The sequence below is a fragment of the Periplaneta americana genome, chromosome 17 (assembly GCF_040183065.1).
Source record: "Periplaneta americana isolate PAMFEO1 chromosome 17, P.americana_PAMFEO1_priV1, whole genome shotgun sequence".
Lineage (NCBI taxonomy): Eukaryota > Metazoa > Arthropoda > Insecta > Blattodea > Blattidae > Periplaneta > Periplaneta americana.
The window spans coordinates 122,923,607-122,941,919 of NC_091133.1; the positions used below are offsets into that span (position 1 = coordinate 122,923,607).

At 35.7% G+C, this 18,313-nt stretch overlaps 2 long non-coding RNA genes across 2 annotated transcripts in view; one reads left to right on the plus strand and one right to left on the minus strand.

Annotated features, from left to right (window-relative positions):
- Window positions 1-18,313, minus strand: part of LOC138692587 (uncharacterized) — a 339,097-nt gene that overhangs the window by 127,482 nt on the left and 193,302 nt on the right. Inside the window, exon 2 of the long non-coding RNA XR_011330084.1 lies at window positions 5,511-5,550. This is a non-coding gene — a long non-coding RNA (uncharacterized lncRNA). The remainder of the gene's footprint in view (window positions 1-5,510; window positions 5,551-18,313) is intronic.
- LOC138692586 (uncharacterized) overlaps window positions 1-18,313 on the plus strand; it is a 302,932-nt gene that overhangs the window by 56,106 nt on the left and 228,513 nt on the right. The window lies entirely within an intron of this gene.

Below are 18,313 nucleotides of genomic sequence, written 5' to 3' on the forward strand. Positions count from 1 at the left end.
AAAGGAGATGGAGATCAATTCCGGGCAACTCCCTCTCGAACCGGTAGGGTAAGTAAGCAAGGTGAAGTGTTAATGAACCTTAATGAATTATACAACTCCAGTTGTAAGGCACCCTGTAAGCCAGCGCGACTTAATTATGCATTTATAAGTCAAAGACAGATGTGTCGTGTGCCGACTCAAGGCAATTTGCTTGGCCTATTTTCAATTCGTGGATTATTAAAGCAGTTTGCTAAATGTGGGCTAGCTTATAATGACACACATTCAAATTACAGGCCCTCCAGTAGCTGTATTTATTCTACTTCCACCTGTTACAAATTATATTCATTTAATGCAGTGCTTCATCTTTCACAGCACCCAATGTCTGTGGTGAGACTCCGAGTAAACTGTATTTGCACCAAGGACTGTCTTCTGCTAAGAGAACAGGAAAAAGTGACACAAGATTAACCAGATCGCTATAACTGCCTTCAAACCGTTAAGGCTGGTTCACAATAAATCGGGAACGAAAACCAGAATGAAAACGAGAAGCAGACGACGTGAATATGAAAATTTTTGATTCACAATAAACCGAGAACGTAGACGACTATGCATATCGATATATATGTCAATAACGATATGTAAAGTCGATATTACGCATTCTGATGTTATTTGTGTATAATTGACCAATGGCGTTCTCCCATGAGTACAAGGCAGCCAACATAAACACAGGTTAACCAACTTCGAAATTTCAATTGAAACATTTCATTAGGTACGGTACTATAAATATGCCCATGCATCTTTATTATCAAAATCTATTTTAAGTCTACCATAACGTAAAATAATTAGAGAAGAAACATTTGTAATAGGACAAAAATGAACACAATAGTAGTTATTGAATTGAAGCATGAATATGTAGTGTGTAATACAACCAATACAGTAATAAAATATGATTCACTTACGCTCGGTGTTCAAAGATGCAGCTATTGAGAGCCACGTATTCTCCTTCATTTTCTCATCTTTATACGAGGCGCGCCGCTTATCGTAAACGTGAGGATTTTCCTCAACACTCAATATTAGAATCTCATCAAATAAAAATTTGCTCCATGAAGCACAGCACAGAACAAAATAATGCAAAGGTTATGTCACGGTCTTATTGCTACAAAATATACGACGACAAAATAGCTTTTAGAGGGCAATAGAATGAATCTAATGGGCTGTGATCGGAAAAGTGAACGCCAAAGTTGAAACTTGGCCAACTCTCCGTTCCCGATCCCGGGCTCCGGCAAGCTTTTCGTTAATAATTGTGAATGCTTACATTTAAATGTACACATTTTAACATTTTAACAATTTTACCGTTTTCGTTTCCGTTTTCGTTTTCGTTCCGATTCTCGTTTCCGGTTTATTGTGAACCAGCCTTTATGTTGTGCGTGGTTGTTTTCGTGAACATGCTTAAAAATGTATGGAATTTTCCCATTTGAAGTAAAAGTTTGATATTTCTTTTTATTTTTGTATCAATTCGACTCTCATTGAAATTTAACTGCTTCATAATCGCTTCCTTATTCCACGAGGCCTAGTCTCGAGGCAACAATGCAATTGATAATCGAAACGATAAACACATTAATATGAAGCCAATGAGTTGTCTGAAACTGTATAATAATATGTCAATAGAGAGAAATGGATTCAATTTCAAGAAATGCTACTATATACATAACAATAATTTTTTTCTGCGCTAGTATTGCGACTGAGATGTTGACATTTCACCTAGATGTATTTTGAAGTTTTCAGTACAGGCAATTTTTTTTTGTATGTACAGCTCTAGCGAGAGAAGCGTGAACTACGGAACAAAGATGGCGCGCATGTTACTGTCGCCAACTTGTGAAGAGCAGCGAAGTGTTGTGTGGGCTAAAGGACGTAGCCCAAGAGAAATTCACAGGGACATGTGTGGCGCGTACGGGGATGACTGTATGGACCGTAGCAACATCTCCAGGTGATGCACATTTTTCGCAGATGGCCGTGAGAACCTTGTGATTCGCCACGTTCCGGGCTGCCTGTAACACTTGCAACCCATCGGAATGTCACAGGCATTGAGGCAGCAATTTTGAACGATCGGCGGATCCAACTGCGAATCTTATCTCAGCAGTTCAACATTTCATATGGTGCAGTGTATGATATTGTGCATGATACAATGACATTTCATATAGTTAGTGCCTGTTGGGTGCCTGACAGACGACTACAAAGACAAGGGAATGATGACTTGCTTGGATCATTTAAGGCGTTTAATACAGTTTAATACAATTTTGCTTGTTTTTGCTTTCTTTTTCGAGATAATAATAGCTTTACATGAAACATTTCATATCATGTTTTGGGAAAGCCACTGATGTAATTCCCAATATTCTCAATCAATTTAAGAGAGCGATGTACTATCATAATAAATTATTGAAGGAATTTTAGTTTTGTCCTTTAAATGTGCAGAAATTTGATTCTAACAAATGTAATTTCTCGTTCTCAAAAGGAATTTTGTAACGTTACATTTCTTCGGCTCAAAACTAAAATTATTTTAATAATTTATTAGTCCACACGCGTGTCTGACCGCGAAACCAGGTAGCCCGGGTTCGATTCCCAGTCGGGGCAAGTTACCTGGTTGAGGTTTTTTCCAGGTTTTCCCTCAACAAAATATGAGCAAATGCTGGGTAACTATCGGTGCTGGACCCCGGACTCATTTCACCGGCATTATCACCTTCATCTGATTCAGACGCTAAATAACCTAAGTTGTTGATAAAGCGTCATAAAATAACCTCTTTAAAAAATATATTTTTTTTTATCATAATACACTGCTCTCTTAAATTTTCTGAGCATATTGAGAATTAAATCAATGGCTTTTCCAAAACACGCTATGAAATGTTTCATAAGAAATAATTTTTATCTCGAAAAACGAAGCAAAAACAAGCAAAATTGTATTAAACTGTGTTGTTTGAAATATATCGAAGAATAGCTCCCTGAAATTAAAAACAATACTTACAGTTTACTCTGTATATTTATGACTTAGTCCATTTTAACGAAAACTGGACATTTGTAGTCAACGATTTAGCTTTTATATTAGGGGCTAAGAGGGATGGAGTTACAGGAGAATGGAGACAGTTACACGACGCAGAACTGCACGCATTGTATTCTTCACCTGACATAATTAGGAACATTAAATTTAGACGTTAGAGATGGTCAGGGCATGTAGCACGTATGGGTGAATCCAGAAATGCATATAGAGTGTTAGTTGGGAGGCCAGAGGAGACGTAGATGGGAAGATAATATTAAAATGGATTTGAGGGAGGTGGCATATGATGATAGAGAATGGATTAATCTTGCTCAGGATAGGGACCAATGGAGGGCTTATGTGAGGGCGGCAATGAACCTGCGGGTTCCTTAAAAGCCAGTAAGTAAGTAAGTAATGGAAAATGCAGATGCATTTGGAAAGAGTGCGTTTTAAGAACGAAATCTTGGAGAGAGACAAAGTTCTTGTTTCATTTGATCTTCACATGACATCTAAGACATCTTTCTATGGAATAAACACTAACTTCTTGACCACTTCAGAGCGGAACAAGTTCCTGGTCTAATTCTTTGCTTTAATGTTTATGAATTAGAGGTGATAACCGTCGTTTATTTAATTGCCAGTTCAATACAATGTAATGCATCTGTTGCTGGATGTATGTGGATCAATGTTAATCAGATATGAAAGCGAGAGTTCGAACATGTAGTCTGTAACACGTTACAGATTTATGCAGATGCACATAAACTGCTTGTCTGAAATATGAAACAACATACAGTCGTGTTGCTAGGCTGCAGAGAGAGAAGTTCGTTTACGAAACAACGTTATTTGCTTTCGCCTCATACGAAACTCACAATTACTGGAATAAAGAATATTAAGTTAGATCAGGTACCAAAGAGACTGTAGCTGCTAACACGAATCTTTAATAGGATTATTTTTAATTAGCAGCTTCATAAGCACTGGGACGGCGAGCGATAAATTAAACGACAAAAGACAAACGCAAATAACACGGTACGTAAGTAAAGGAAGAAAACAGGCGTGCTAAACCCGTTCATATCCAACAATCCAAAATCAAACTCCAGGTCAGCTAATCAAAGGGATTAGGCCTATACAGCAGAGAGGTCAAAGTATAGGCCTAATATATAGCAAAATCAGGAAGGGAGTGAATTATAAGGGACGCAAAGGCACATTTCCTCTCTCAAATTTATTGTTCTAGTTCGTTTTACTATTATTATTATTATTATTATTATTATTATTATTATTATTATTATTATTATTATTACTATTATTATTATTATTACTATTATTATTATTATTATTATTATTATTATTATTATTATTATTATTATTATTATTATAGAGGTGCAGAAGTTCCAATATCTTGGAGCAACAGTAACAAATATAAATGATATTCGGGAGGAAATTAAACACAGAATAAATATGAGAAATGTCTGTTATTATTCGGTTGAGAAGCTTTAATCATCATCCAGTCTGCTGTCAAAAAATCTGAAAGTTAGAATTTATAAAACAGTTACATTACCGGTTGTTGTTTATGGTTGTGAAACTTGGACTCTCACTTTGAGAGAGAAACATTGGTTAAGGGCGTTTGAGAATAAGGTGTTTAGGAAAATATTTGGGGCTAAGAGGGATGAAGTTACAGGAGAATGGAGAAAGTTACACAACACAGAACTGCACGCATTGTATTCTTCACCTGACATAATTAGGAACATTAAATCCAGACTTTTGAGATGGGCAGGGCATGTAGAAATGGATATAGTGTGTTAGTTGGGAGGTCGGAGAGAAAAAGACCTTTAGGGAGGCCGAGACGTAGATGGGAAGATAATATTAAAATGGATTTGAGGGAGGTGGGATATGATGATAGAGAATGGATTAATCTTGCTCAGGATAGGGACCGATGGTGGGCTTATGTGAGGTCGGCAATGAACCTCCGGGTTCCTTAAAAGCCAGTATGTAAATAAGTATAAGTTATAACGTAACTATTTTGCAAACGTTTTATAGCATCCTGCAGTTCTTCTAAATTAAATCAGTTGTAATCTTATCTTCATTTATTATAGGGTAAACTAGGGTCTGTTGGACAGTCGGGCATGTTGGACACTCCGTACTTTAACGTGTTACCACGCCACTTGTGGGCACCACATTCTGCTAGAAGTCAATGACGGAAGTAGCCCCACTCGTGGCTACTTCTGTCATTGACTTCTAGCTGAATGTGGTGCCCATAAGTGGCGTGGTAACACGTTAAAGTACGGAGTGTCCAACATGCCCGAATGTCCAACAGACCCTAGTTTACCCTATATCTTCTTCAATAGTTATATTACAATAACCTATAATTCCAGATGTTAGTAAGAGGTTTAAAAAATGTCTAATCATTTCAATGTCTACTCAATAAATGTGTATACTTCCTGTTTGCTTAAGTACGCCATAACCACAAAATTTCTAAATCAACATCATAGTAATGAAACTTTTAGGTACTCACGAGTAAGGAATATGCAGATACAGATGAAGTGAAGTCCATCCTAAAACAAGAAAAAATGAAAATTATTCTTGTGCAGAAACAGAGAAAGTGACAACAATTCTCATCAGTCAGACAAACAGTACATAATATTGAAGCTTGTTAATGAATTGAGAGCTGTCGTTATGACAACGTGACATTTACCCTCAACGTCTAATGTTTAAATTGAAGGGCTCCCTGGAAAAACGAGGTAGCTCCACTTTTACAAAGTTGTGGAAAACTAAATCCCGTAAAGACAAAGTATATGATTATGTCTCGTGACCAGAACATTGTACGAAAACGAAATATAAAAATTGGAGATTTATTCTTCGAAGAGGTGGAGAAATTCAGATATTTTGGAGCAACAGTAACAAATATATGTAATGAGAAGCTTTTGTCAGCTAGTCTGCTCTTAATATTTTAGGAGAAAAATCCGCTCCGGCGCCGGGGATCGAACCCGGGTCCTTGTTCCTACATACCAAGTGCTCTGACCACTGAGCTACGCCGAATTCAATCCACAGCACCGGATCGAACCTTCCTCCTTCGATGTTTCCCTTTGTTGCCTGACTCCAAGTTAATATGTTGACGTGTATCCAATGTCAACTGTCATTATACTAGGAGCGCACTCAACTGAGTGACTTGTTGGCCGGGAATCCGCAGTTATTATGCACTGCTAGCTGAGAGAATATTATAGATACATTAATTTGTCCTACCGAGCTTATGTGTAACATTGACACAAAGGGAAACCTCGAAGGACGAAGGTTCGATCCGATGCTGTGGATTGAATTCGGCGTAGCTCAGTGGTCAGAGCGCTTGATACGTAGAACCAAGGACCCGGGTTCGATCCCCGGCACCGGAGCCAATTTTTCTCCTAAAATATTAAGTGTCAATGTTAATATATCTATAATAATCTAGTCTGCTGTCAAAAAATCTGAAAGTTGGAATTTATAAAACAGTTATATTACCGATTCTTCTGTATGGTTGTAAAACTTGGACTCTCACTTTGAGAGAGGAACAGAGATTAAGAGTGTCTAAGAATAAGGTTCTTAGGAAAATATTTGGAGCTAAGAGGGATGAAGTTACAGGAGAATGGAGAAAGTTACACAACGCAGATCTGCACTCATTGTATTCTTCACCTGACATAATTACGAACATTAAATCCAGACATTTGAGATGGGCAGGGCATGTAGCACGTATGAATCCAGAAATGCAGATAATTAGAAGGCCGGAGGGGAAAAAACCTTTGGGGAGGCCGAGACGTAGGTGGGAGGATAATATAAAAATGGATTTGAGGGAGGTGGGATATGATGGTAGAGATTGGATTAATCTTTCTCAGGATAGGGACCGATGTGGGCTCATGTGAGGTCGGCAATTAACCTCCGGTTGCTTAAAAGCGACTTATAAGTAAGTAGGTTTTAGACTATTATTATCAAATTCGGTTTTCTCGCTGGTTCAATGAAATTAAGCTAGTAATAAGTTAAAATTTCGTGGCCCATTAGCGTCGCGATGTAATGGGTTTTATTGCATGAGGGAATGGTGTCCCGCGCCGCACAATGACCAGCTCTACCCTCATGTTAGCATTTCCTAAACTCTTAAAAATCCGCACCTTGTCCTCACACTCAAATTCAACACCTTGTATGACAGCCGTGCTTGAGGGGCTCTGTCAAGGAGTTCAGGTCGGAATTTTTTAAGAGTACAGCTGTTAAATCAACTGTCTGAAGACAGGTTTGAACTTCATAAGTAACATCATCCATGAGGCAACTAGGTCAGGAGATAACAGGTAAAGGGTTGCCAGTTCATTTCCTCCTCCATTGCATACATCGCCAACTAGCTACATATTACACTAATCAGAATTCAGATACATACAAACAATAAATTGTTTTTCCTCTGCCAGATATCGTCAGGTGAGATGTACTGCCTGATAATAGATACTTAAATTTCAAAGCAATTAAATTCCGTCACTAGAGACCGGAAAAATATGGAGAAAATTTTTCCAAAATATGAAATTTATTTTGAGAAAAATATCAAAATATTTAATAAATGTTTCCATAATAAAACATTTTCGTTCCTAAACAATTTGAAGCACAGTTACATCATTATCTATACTAATAATAAATCTGTAGCCGAAATTTTTCTGGTAATTTTCGATTTTCCAAAAATAATTGGTCCTAACATATATAATTATCCACCCTGAAACCGAAAATCGCTTTTTTGAAATTTTTGTTTGTATGTATGTCTGTCTGTATGTTTGTTACCTTTTCACGTGATAATGGCTGAACGGATTTCGATGAAAATTGGAATATAAATTAAGTTCGTTGTAACTTAGATTTTAGGCTATATGGCATTCAAAATACATTATTTAAAAGGGGGGTTATAAGGGAGCCTGAATTAAATAAATCGAAATATCTCGCTTATTATTCATTTTTATGAAAACTGTTACAAAGCAAAAGTTTTTTTTAAAATAATTTGCGATAAGTTTTATTCCTTGAAAAAGTTTGATAGGACTGATATTTAATGAGATAAATGAGTTTTAAAATTAAAATAACTGCCATCTAAGGCCGTGTAATGAATTAAAAAACAAATGACTTCGTATATAAGGGGCCTTGGACAGCAACAATCGAAAGCTATGAAAGATAGCCTACAGAGAATGTTCCTGTGTTTGCATGAAGTAATATCGGAAGCTAAATTAACTGATTTGTATAATTAATTATTATTTCACAATTGGAAAGTGTAGTTTCTCTAGATGGACATAATGCTACAATGTTATCACAGTAACTTCTGAGTGAATCGAGGACAGGTAAGATTAAAATAGATTCTTATGCACAGAAAACTTGATAGGCTATTCTGTATATTCGTTTCCTGTATTTCCTAAACTAATTTTTATGACCAAATTAGTGGTCTCTGGATCAAAATGATCGCATTTTAATTTTTTAATTCAATTCAAATTAAGTAACATAAACGATTTATCCTTCTATCAAACACGAATGTTCCCTGGATCAAATGTCCTATTTTAATTATGTAATTACTTTATATTTATTTCTAACGGGTGCAGCGGAGCGCACGGGTACGGCTAGTTTACAAAATATTTTTTTTTTTTTAATTAATAGTTCTGTCTCTATGGCACCAAATAAAAACAAAAAAAGGTTGCCCACGCCCAAGGTCAGTGTAACAGTGTACTCCTCCGAAATGCCAGACATCATCATGTTCGATCCTTAATTGCAACTGCTTTCAAAAAAAAGTCTTGGACAGTAGAAGAGGAAGTCTTTTGCCTTGCTACTAATGGCTCCTCTAGACGTATTGACATCATAGCGTATTCCCAGACTACCAAGAAAGGATATATAATTGATCCTACCATAAGGATTGAAACGGGGAGTAGCCAGCCGGAGGATGTCAATCAAGAAAAGATCAACATTTATCTGCCAACAGTTGATTACTTCAAAGCAAAATACCAGCTTGAAGACATTGAGGTGATTGGTCTTCTTATTGGAGCTCGTGGTGTGATTCCCAAGTTCTTTGAAAGCTTCAGGAAGACTTTTGAACTACCACAGACACTTACTACTGACATAACTTCAGTTTTGAAACGCTCTTGCCAAATTCTGAGTCATCATATTCACTATGGTTATATGACATTTTTTGCTCAAAATGTCTTCAGAAATAAGCTCCGTAAAGGACGGTAAATCCTCGTGAACACTCTGTGTGTATGTGTATATACAGGGCGTATCAAAAATATGTGTACAAACTTCAGGTATGGGTTCCTTACACCAAAAGAACTTCATTTCTTTATGCACTCATTCATAGAAGGCTGTGACTCGTTGTATCAGAAATGGACTGCAGATGGCGAAGTGTTGCCATGGAGACTTGTTTACATGTGTCATTTGCCATTAGTCTGTCTTCAACGTTGCAATTGTGAACGTGGAGTGAGTTAACGTGTTTCGTTCAACCATGGCAGGACGATATTCATTTCGTGAGCAGGCTGACATCATATTATGCATGGTACGGCTATATCAGATGACGTTTCCAGACCGAAGACAACCGAATCATCAAACCTTTGTTGCTGTGTATCGTCGAGTTGCTGAGACAGGAACCGTTGCACCACAGACTGGTGATCGAGGAAGACCAAGAGTTGTTCGTACGCCGAACCTCGAAGAAGACATTTTACACTGTGCCGAAGACGATCCAGGTATCAGTACAAGACAATTGGCTGTGGCAACTGGTACATCACACAGTACAGCATGGAGGGTACTTCACGAGCAGCTCTTGTATCCGTATCATATGGAACGTGTGCAGGGCCTTTCGCCTGCCGATTATCCACCACGGGAGAACTTTTGCCGATGGTTTCTAGCACAAATAGCCAATCCATTGTTTGTCTCATCAGTTTGGGAAAGATGGAATTACCAATTTCCACAATGAACACGTATGGGCAGATCGTAATCCTCGTGCTGTATTTCAGGCTAGACATCAGCAACAATTTAGGATTAATGTGTGGGCTGGAATTGTAGGTGACTGTCTGGTAGGTCCATACGTTCTACCAGCACGTCTTACTGTACAGGTGCTATCTACAGGGACTTTATCCAAAACACTCTTCCAGAATTACTGCACGAAGATGTGCCTCTGAACATAAGACAAAACATGTGGTTCATGCATGATGGGGCTCCAGCACATTTCAGTCGCCTTGTTCGAGATACGCTGACTGGTGTCTACCATGACAGATGGATAGGCAGAGGAGGACCAGTTCAATGGCCAGCACGTTCTCCCGACCTCAATCCTTTGGATTTTTATCTTTGGGGGCACCTTAAACAATTGGTTTATGGAGCAGACATCCCGGATCAAGAAACTCTTCATCGACGTGTCATGGAAGCCTGCGAAACCATTCGACATCATCCCGGAGTTTTTGAAAGGGTGCGACAGTTCATGATTCGACGAGTGCATGCATGTCTAGAAGCAAGAGGAGGACATTTCGAGCATTGGTTATGAGTTTTGTGTGTTGGTATATTTTGTGTTGAACAGTTCCTAACGGGGAAACAAAGAATTATGGGACACATGTTCATATGAATTTTTTTCCTTCTTTTGTTGTAAGGAACCCATGCCTGAAGTCTGTACACGTATTTTGATACACCCTGTATATAATTCTAATGCACAAAGATGTATTCTAAAATCATATGTGATAATTTGGTTTTTACGTGTGTGTATTTTAGTGTTGTTGGTCTGGCAACACTGCTCTCTATATGCACATACAGCTTGCCATTCTTGTAATTCATTCGGTTGAAGAAAACGAAGAGTTTTGTACAAATATTCGCACATTGAAAATTCCCTTCTTTCTTGAGTGAAAACGTGGCGCGAACGGTTATTTCATTTGTTTTTCTATGCGCTCCATTTTGGAACGGTTGCTAACGTTAAGTTGCACACGTCCTGGCGGGATTAGGCGGGGGATTCCCTGAGCAAGCGGCATGAAGTAGCGATAGCAAGGCACGGGCCATAAATCTGGCTCCGTCGGGGATTCCTCCTGCACCTCGCTTCATCATGAGTCCGATAAGCCGGGTAAGCTGTAGAATAATTAAAACACCCCCACCCACATACAGCTAAGTACAATCTTTATCACACACAGATCCTTCTGCACCGACCTGCCGGCCGGACAGGTACTTTATTCACTATTGATTAATCTCCACTTATCTATAGCCTGGGGATTTTTTTTTTTCGGTAGAGTGGAGGGTCGTTTGGCTGTGACGATATTATTCTGATCCTTTTTTTTTTTTTGGCACCCTCTAAGCCAATCGTTCTTGGGCAGCGTTATCGAATTCGCTTAGGGATCGTTTGAAATCTACAAATGGAATAGCAGACAATATAAAACAATGCAATTACAATTCAACACTACCTCACGTTTCGTGTTTCTATTGAACTAGTTTTCCATTAGAGGGGCTTCAATTTATGTAGGCCTAGGTTTACAATAAAACTAGGTATACTGATAGGTACATTATTAAGTAAACTTGAATTTATCATCACCACCACCACATCACCATCATCATCATCGTCATCATCATCATCATCATCATTTGTGAATCACTTTTCCAATTTTTTTCCAAGACAGAGAGAGAAGTACACACACACATACATATATATATATATATATATATATATATATATATATATATATATATATATATATATATATATATATCAATGATATAGAGGTTATTGTGTTCACCATTATAATCGAGAATCGCGTGTTCAAAACCCGACGTGGACGATAGAATTTAAGGGCAATGAAAGTTCTTACAAAAGTTTCTTTCGGAAGGGAATAAATGAGTCCTATGTCTTTGATTGATTGATTGATTGATTGATTTATTTATTTGTTTACTTATTTATTTGTTTAGTTATTTATTTACTTAGTTATTTATTTACTTATTTATTTACTTATTTATTTGTTTACTTATTAATTTATTTACTTATTTATTTATTATTTATTTACTTACTTATTTATTTATTTACTTATTATTTATTTACTTATTTATTATTTATTTATTTGTTTACTTATATTATTTGTTTAAGTATTTATTTAGATATTTATTTACTTATTTATTTATTTACTTACTTGTTTACTTATTTATTTATTTATTTGTTTACTTATTTATTTATTACTTATTTACTTATTTATTTATTATTTATTTATTTACTTATTTATTTGTTTATCTATTTATTTCTTTACTTATTTATTTGTTTACTTATTTATTTATTTACTTATTTATTTATTTACTTATTTATCTGTTTACTTATTTATTTATTATTTATTATTTATTTACTCATTTATTTAGTTAATTATTTATTTATTTACTTATTTATTTATTTATTTATTTATTTATTTATTTATTTATTTATTTATTTATTTATTTAAACCTGTAACCACTACAGGTTGCCATTGACAAAGAGTACCATGATACAATATATATATATATATATATATATATATATATATATAGGCTTAGTGAAACATTGTTGTTAGAGTGAAAAATAACATTTTGAAATAAATTGAAACACATAATATATGAAGAAACGTCAAGAAGATGCAAATTAAAGTCATTGTCCATGGCTTATTTATTCAATCAGTCATTCATAGTTTTCTGACCAAGAGCACGTCTTTCACTGCAAATACAGCATTCCCCAATCTTTCCTATTTTCTTGCCTTCCTCTTACAAACTAACATTCTCATGGGGGCAGATAAAAAAGTTCTTTTTTTTTTTCTTTCACCATGTTAATAATGCCAAAACAAGTGCTTGTATAAATTTTGGCCACTCGAGCACAATTACGAGGTTCGACAAGAAAATAAGTTTTCCTGGGGCCGTTTACAGAAAGAAAACACAATTTCATGGAAAGATTTATTGGAACAGCTATGGCAATTGCTGAGTAATTTTTCAACATATTCCCCAGCAGAAGTGAGACATCTGCCATACCGTGGGATCAACAGAGTGGTTCAGATGGCTGTCACAAACTGGTTTCGATCCCAGACCGCAGACTTCTACGACACAGATATACAAGAGTTGATCCCATTGTATGACAAATGTCTCAATTCCGGTGGGGAATATGTTGAAAAATAGTTCAACAACTGCTGTATCTGTTCAATAAATCTGTCCTTGAAATTGTGTTTTGTTTCTGCAAACGGCGCCAGGGAAACTTACTTTATGGGGGCGGGACCCTTGTAATTGCGCTAGTGGTCAAATTTTGTGTAGGCACAAACTGACACAATCTTTCTGAAACATACTCGAATTCAACGAGCCAAAACGCTAAAAATCATGTTTCAAGTGTACAAAAATTTGATCCATAAAATGTAACTTTTCGTTTTTCAGGGGAATTTTACAATGTTACATTTATTAGAATCAAATATCTGCACATTTAAAGGAAAAATTAACATTCTTTCAATCATTTATTATCATAATACACTGCTCTGTTAAATTAACTGAGCTTTTTGGGAATTAAATCAGTGGTTTTCTCAAAACATGCTATGAAATGTTTCATAGAAAACAATTTTTATATCAAGGAGGAAGCAAAGATGTGCAAAATTGTATTAATGGTGTGTGGATAAGCTTCAGGGCTTCTACCGCGTTGTCTTGGTGTTACTGGCTGACGTTTCGACAGCTGTGTTGTGGCTATCTTCAGAGCAGTTGTTGGATAAGGAAATAGTCTGCCAGCTCTTATATATATATATATATATATATATATATATATATATATATATATACATACATAGTAGTCTCGATATATATAAGAGCTGGCAGACTATTTCCTTATCCAACAACTACTCTGAAGATGGCCACAACACAGCTGTCGAAACGTCAGCCAATAACACCAAGACAACGCGGTAGAAGCCCTGAAGCTTATCCACACACCATGTTCACCAGCCGCGGAAGCCTACGCGAACACTTAAAATTGTATTAAACTTTTTTCCATCTTTCTTGCCTGCTTCCTACAATGTCATGCTTTAAACTTTTAAGCACAGTCCATTTGAAAGAGAATCGAACTCTTGCATGTTATAACTGTAACTTTCTGACACAAGCGAGAAAACTTCTGAAGCAATCTAAAATTTGGGTTTCTTAATATTCCTATATTTGCTACGTTGCTTATCATAATCATTCTAACTGTTGATTACAGTTTCAAATTCTAAAAACAGACCAGAATTTAAAATCGAATACAATTTACCGTAAATTACAGTGATACTGTATCAAGATCTGAAGGACGCCCGATAAGCAGTCGTCCTTCCCGGTGCCTAGCTGCTTGACGGAGCATTACAGCAGAATCTATCCTGCAGGAAGTATACATATCACATGGTTAAAACACGCTCTACGTCCAGCGTGAATTGGAAGTTAAGGTGATGAGCATGTGGGCTGAAGTAGCGATAAATTTTTAACGGTTTGCGCAACGAAATCAACAGATTAAAGTTTTATCCTCCTACGGTCTTCGCGGCGATGAAGTCCTGTGAATACCCTCTCGAGTAACTGATAAATTTTCTCCATTTAGTTTCCTGAGCAAATGTACTGAAGTTTGTTTACTTACAACACCGAACGTTTGATACACTTCGCTTAAAGATACACACATACCTCCACACGGAAAGTAGAGTTACGCCACTTGTGCTCTGAACCCGTAATTCGCACGTCCGTCGATATAGCGCATGTCTTTTCATTACTTTAGATCCTACAGGAACGAGCAATTCTATAATTTTAAAGAATTTCACCCCATGATCTGACTTTTTGAGATATATGCATTCACACATATATGCAAGCATGCGTAAGGTATCGATGAAAGAGCCATTGTTTTATTTATACTAAAGATTTTTTTTCTTTTCTATTTGTATATTGAAAGCCCATAATATTTTTTGGCCGATCGTATCTTTTAACAACTTTTGTGCGAGATCGTGCGTATTTGCTTGGTTTCCGCACAAAACCAATCCGCGGTAAGTCTAAAATTCCACATTCAGTATTCCCAACCTTCTTCTTCTTCTTCATGCATTAAGCCCTACAAAGGCTTGTTGCGCGCTCCAAATTATTAGGTATTCCCAACCTAAAACACATAACAATTTCCCTCTTCTTACCGCTTAAGTGACATATTGATTTTACTTTTTTTTAGCCTTTTAACATATTATTTTTAGAGACGTTCAATATAGTAATAATTATAAATTGGAAACTTACCACTGCAATTTCACCTAAATTGCACTGTTAATTATTGTTTTTAACTATTTGCAAAAATTAAGTAAACTCTACAACTCCACTAAAGTTACTGCATTCGTGATGCAAGTAACATTAAGGAAGCCGTGAAGATTCCAGACTCATCATAGACTGGGGGGAAAAAAGACAGACGTATATCACGGCCTGCTGGAGTATAGTAAACACAGAAAACATTTTAAAGCAACAATGTTGAAGATAGATATTTTTGTTTTGCAAATTTGCCGTCATTGAACAGAAACCAAGATGGAGATTTCATTGCAACTAATTAGAAATTCCTCTTTCAGGTATGTAATAAACGATCTTCGCATAAAATAATGTACGATACACGAGCGGTATGTTTTCTTTCAATTCTCGGAAATTAAAAAAGCTCAACTACGTTTCGCTTTTTCAAACTTTTCCTCGAACATGAAAACTTCAACATACCGCTCTTGTAACGCATATTACTATACCGATCTTCTTGGTAGTCATTGTAATTTAAACTTACAACATAGGTGCGGTAAGTAAATAAATCAAATCAACTTTTATTTATTTACTTAAAAGTAACGAACTATCATGTCGCGCATCGCTATGTGCTATGAGGAAATAACTAAATATCTTATTATAGGCCTACCTGTACTCTTTCTAAATTAATTTACTGGAGTGAAGATTTGTAAGAAAACAGGAATTAATAGACAAGACGTAAACGTGAAAACCACTTCTGACGATTTCCGATTGTTGCTCTTCGCGCCACACATGGGGTCGTGGCTGAACACGAAAACATCCATGGAGTAAAATACGTATTCATACATTGACTCAAACCGGTATGAAATTTATTTACGCTATGTATAACTAATGTGTCATCTACAAACATTTTCTATATGCTATTTATGTATAATTAATGTGTCACTTACCTACTTCATTGAAGACAAAACTAAACTTTCTATAATTTATTTTATGCTCGACCATGCCGAAATGTAGTAATTATACACCCGGTAGCAGACCTTTAATGCATGTCATTAAAAGTACACCTACTCATTAAAGGTCAGGTCTTTCAGCCAATGACGACTCAGGTTACAACTGTTCAGCCAATGACAGGTCAGCTTTCTACCGTTATAAAACCGCAAGTATCGATTATTCTCGGATATGCAATCGAAAGATAATTAGCGAAAAGTCACGGAGGCTGGAAATCCAATACTGTCGTAGAAGGTTATGTTCTGTTACTATAATAATTAGCGTTAATTGTAAATAATATTCAAATAAATTCAATTTGTCATCTCGTTTTTCAATGTCTAATTTAATTTCAATGTTATCTCTGTAGGTTCTTATGGCCTAGCAAGGTCAATGTGAACATCTGTTCCTCGGAAAAAAATCAATACTTTCGCGTCTGCGCACATCTCACAACATACGGGATATTCGTCAAGGTCAGATACAAAGAAAATTAATAATATCAAGTTAGAAATATGGTCGAGCATAAAAAGTCATATGAAACTCGCCTATAATGGTAATTAAGAAGCTCGTATGAAAATTATGAAACTCGCTTGCGCTCGTTTCATAAATATCCATACTCGCTTCTTAATTATCTTCATTATAGGCTCGTTGCATAATGTACTATTATTACAACATCTTCACAATCGCCGCCGAATAATAACAAATGAATAACACGTATCGACAAATACGAATAATAACAAATGAATGATACCTATCGACAAATAACAAACGGCGATCACACATGAAAATGTTAGCGTCCAAAAACAAACTATTTACTTAAATTAAAAATGATTAATAGTAATTTATTTTTTAGTAAGACCGCCAAAAAATATTATGCAATACATGCGTTAAGTACATAACAGAATGTCGAACTTTTCCTCGATTCGGTTATAATGCAGTTATCACGCTTGTATCGCAATATCCTATTAAATGAAATGATGTGACTTGACTGTCGTATATCGTTTGTTTTTCTTCTGGGTGTGGAGAAAGAGATTTAACATTGTCATAAGAAACTTATGTATAAAAACAATGAAGACGTAACTTATTAAGTAGGCCATGTTTATAAATTAGTAGGCTTTGACAATTTGTAAAACAAGAGAACATCGGACTTCGACTTGGCAATCATCTATATATATAATTTGAACTGGTAATGGAAATTACGGGAAAACGGCTGAACGGATTTTAATAAATGACCCCTCATTTTGAAGCTTGGAACTCAAAGATTTTCAGAAAAATAGTAGTTTTCAGTGAAATGTCAATTTTTCAACATAATTTTCCTATTTCCCAAAATCCATCTGTCGTCAGTTTTGAGAACTAGCAAATTGCATTTCAGAATAAAAAAAACACACACTACAGTAAACAATATTACACGAAGGCCATGATCTGCAAGAATGTTGACATAATTTAGAGCTCAAATTAAATTGGTTATTAAAACTTCAAGACTTACTAAAAATAATTTACAGGTTCGATTCTGTGGTGTGTAATTTTCTGGGTACAGCTGTGTATTGAATATTAAAAACTACAAAACTTGAGGTGGTTTGATGACATTATTACCATTAGGAATGAACTATTATTGTAGTTAATGCCATGATGTGACTATTTTTCATTAATTATACATATTAATGCTATATTGATGATATGAAAATGAAACGTTTTGGGGTTATATAAGTAGTTGTAGAGAATAACTTAAATTAGATTTTGATTTCTATATTTTACTGATTGGCGGCTATATAGTATATATAGTATTATGTTACTGAAAGCTATAAAACTTACGTAAGATAATAATATTATTAAAAATCAAATATTTTTATAGTTATTAATCAAGTGGGTTTGGGTCTTTTTCATATATTTGATGGCGGTGTGGTGTAGATATTTATATGCGTGGTTCTCTTCAGTATCTTTCATTATTATGGAAGCAAATAACTTTCAGAATGTCTGGTATTCTTCATTGAAAATAAATCTGAAAAAATGTTTATTTGAACGTCTAATGAACTTAGTTTGCAGCATTTGCTGCACTAGTAAAATATAATGATGTTCTCTTGTTTTACAAATTGTCAAAGCCTCCTAATTTCTAAACAAGGACCACTGATTAAGTTATTTCTTAGTTGTTTT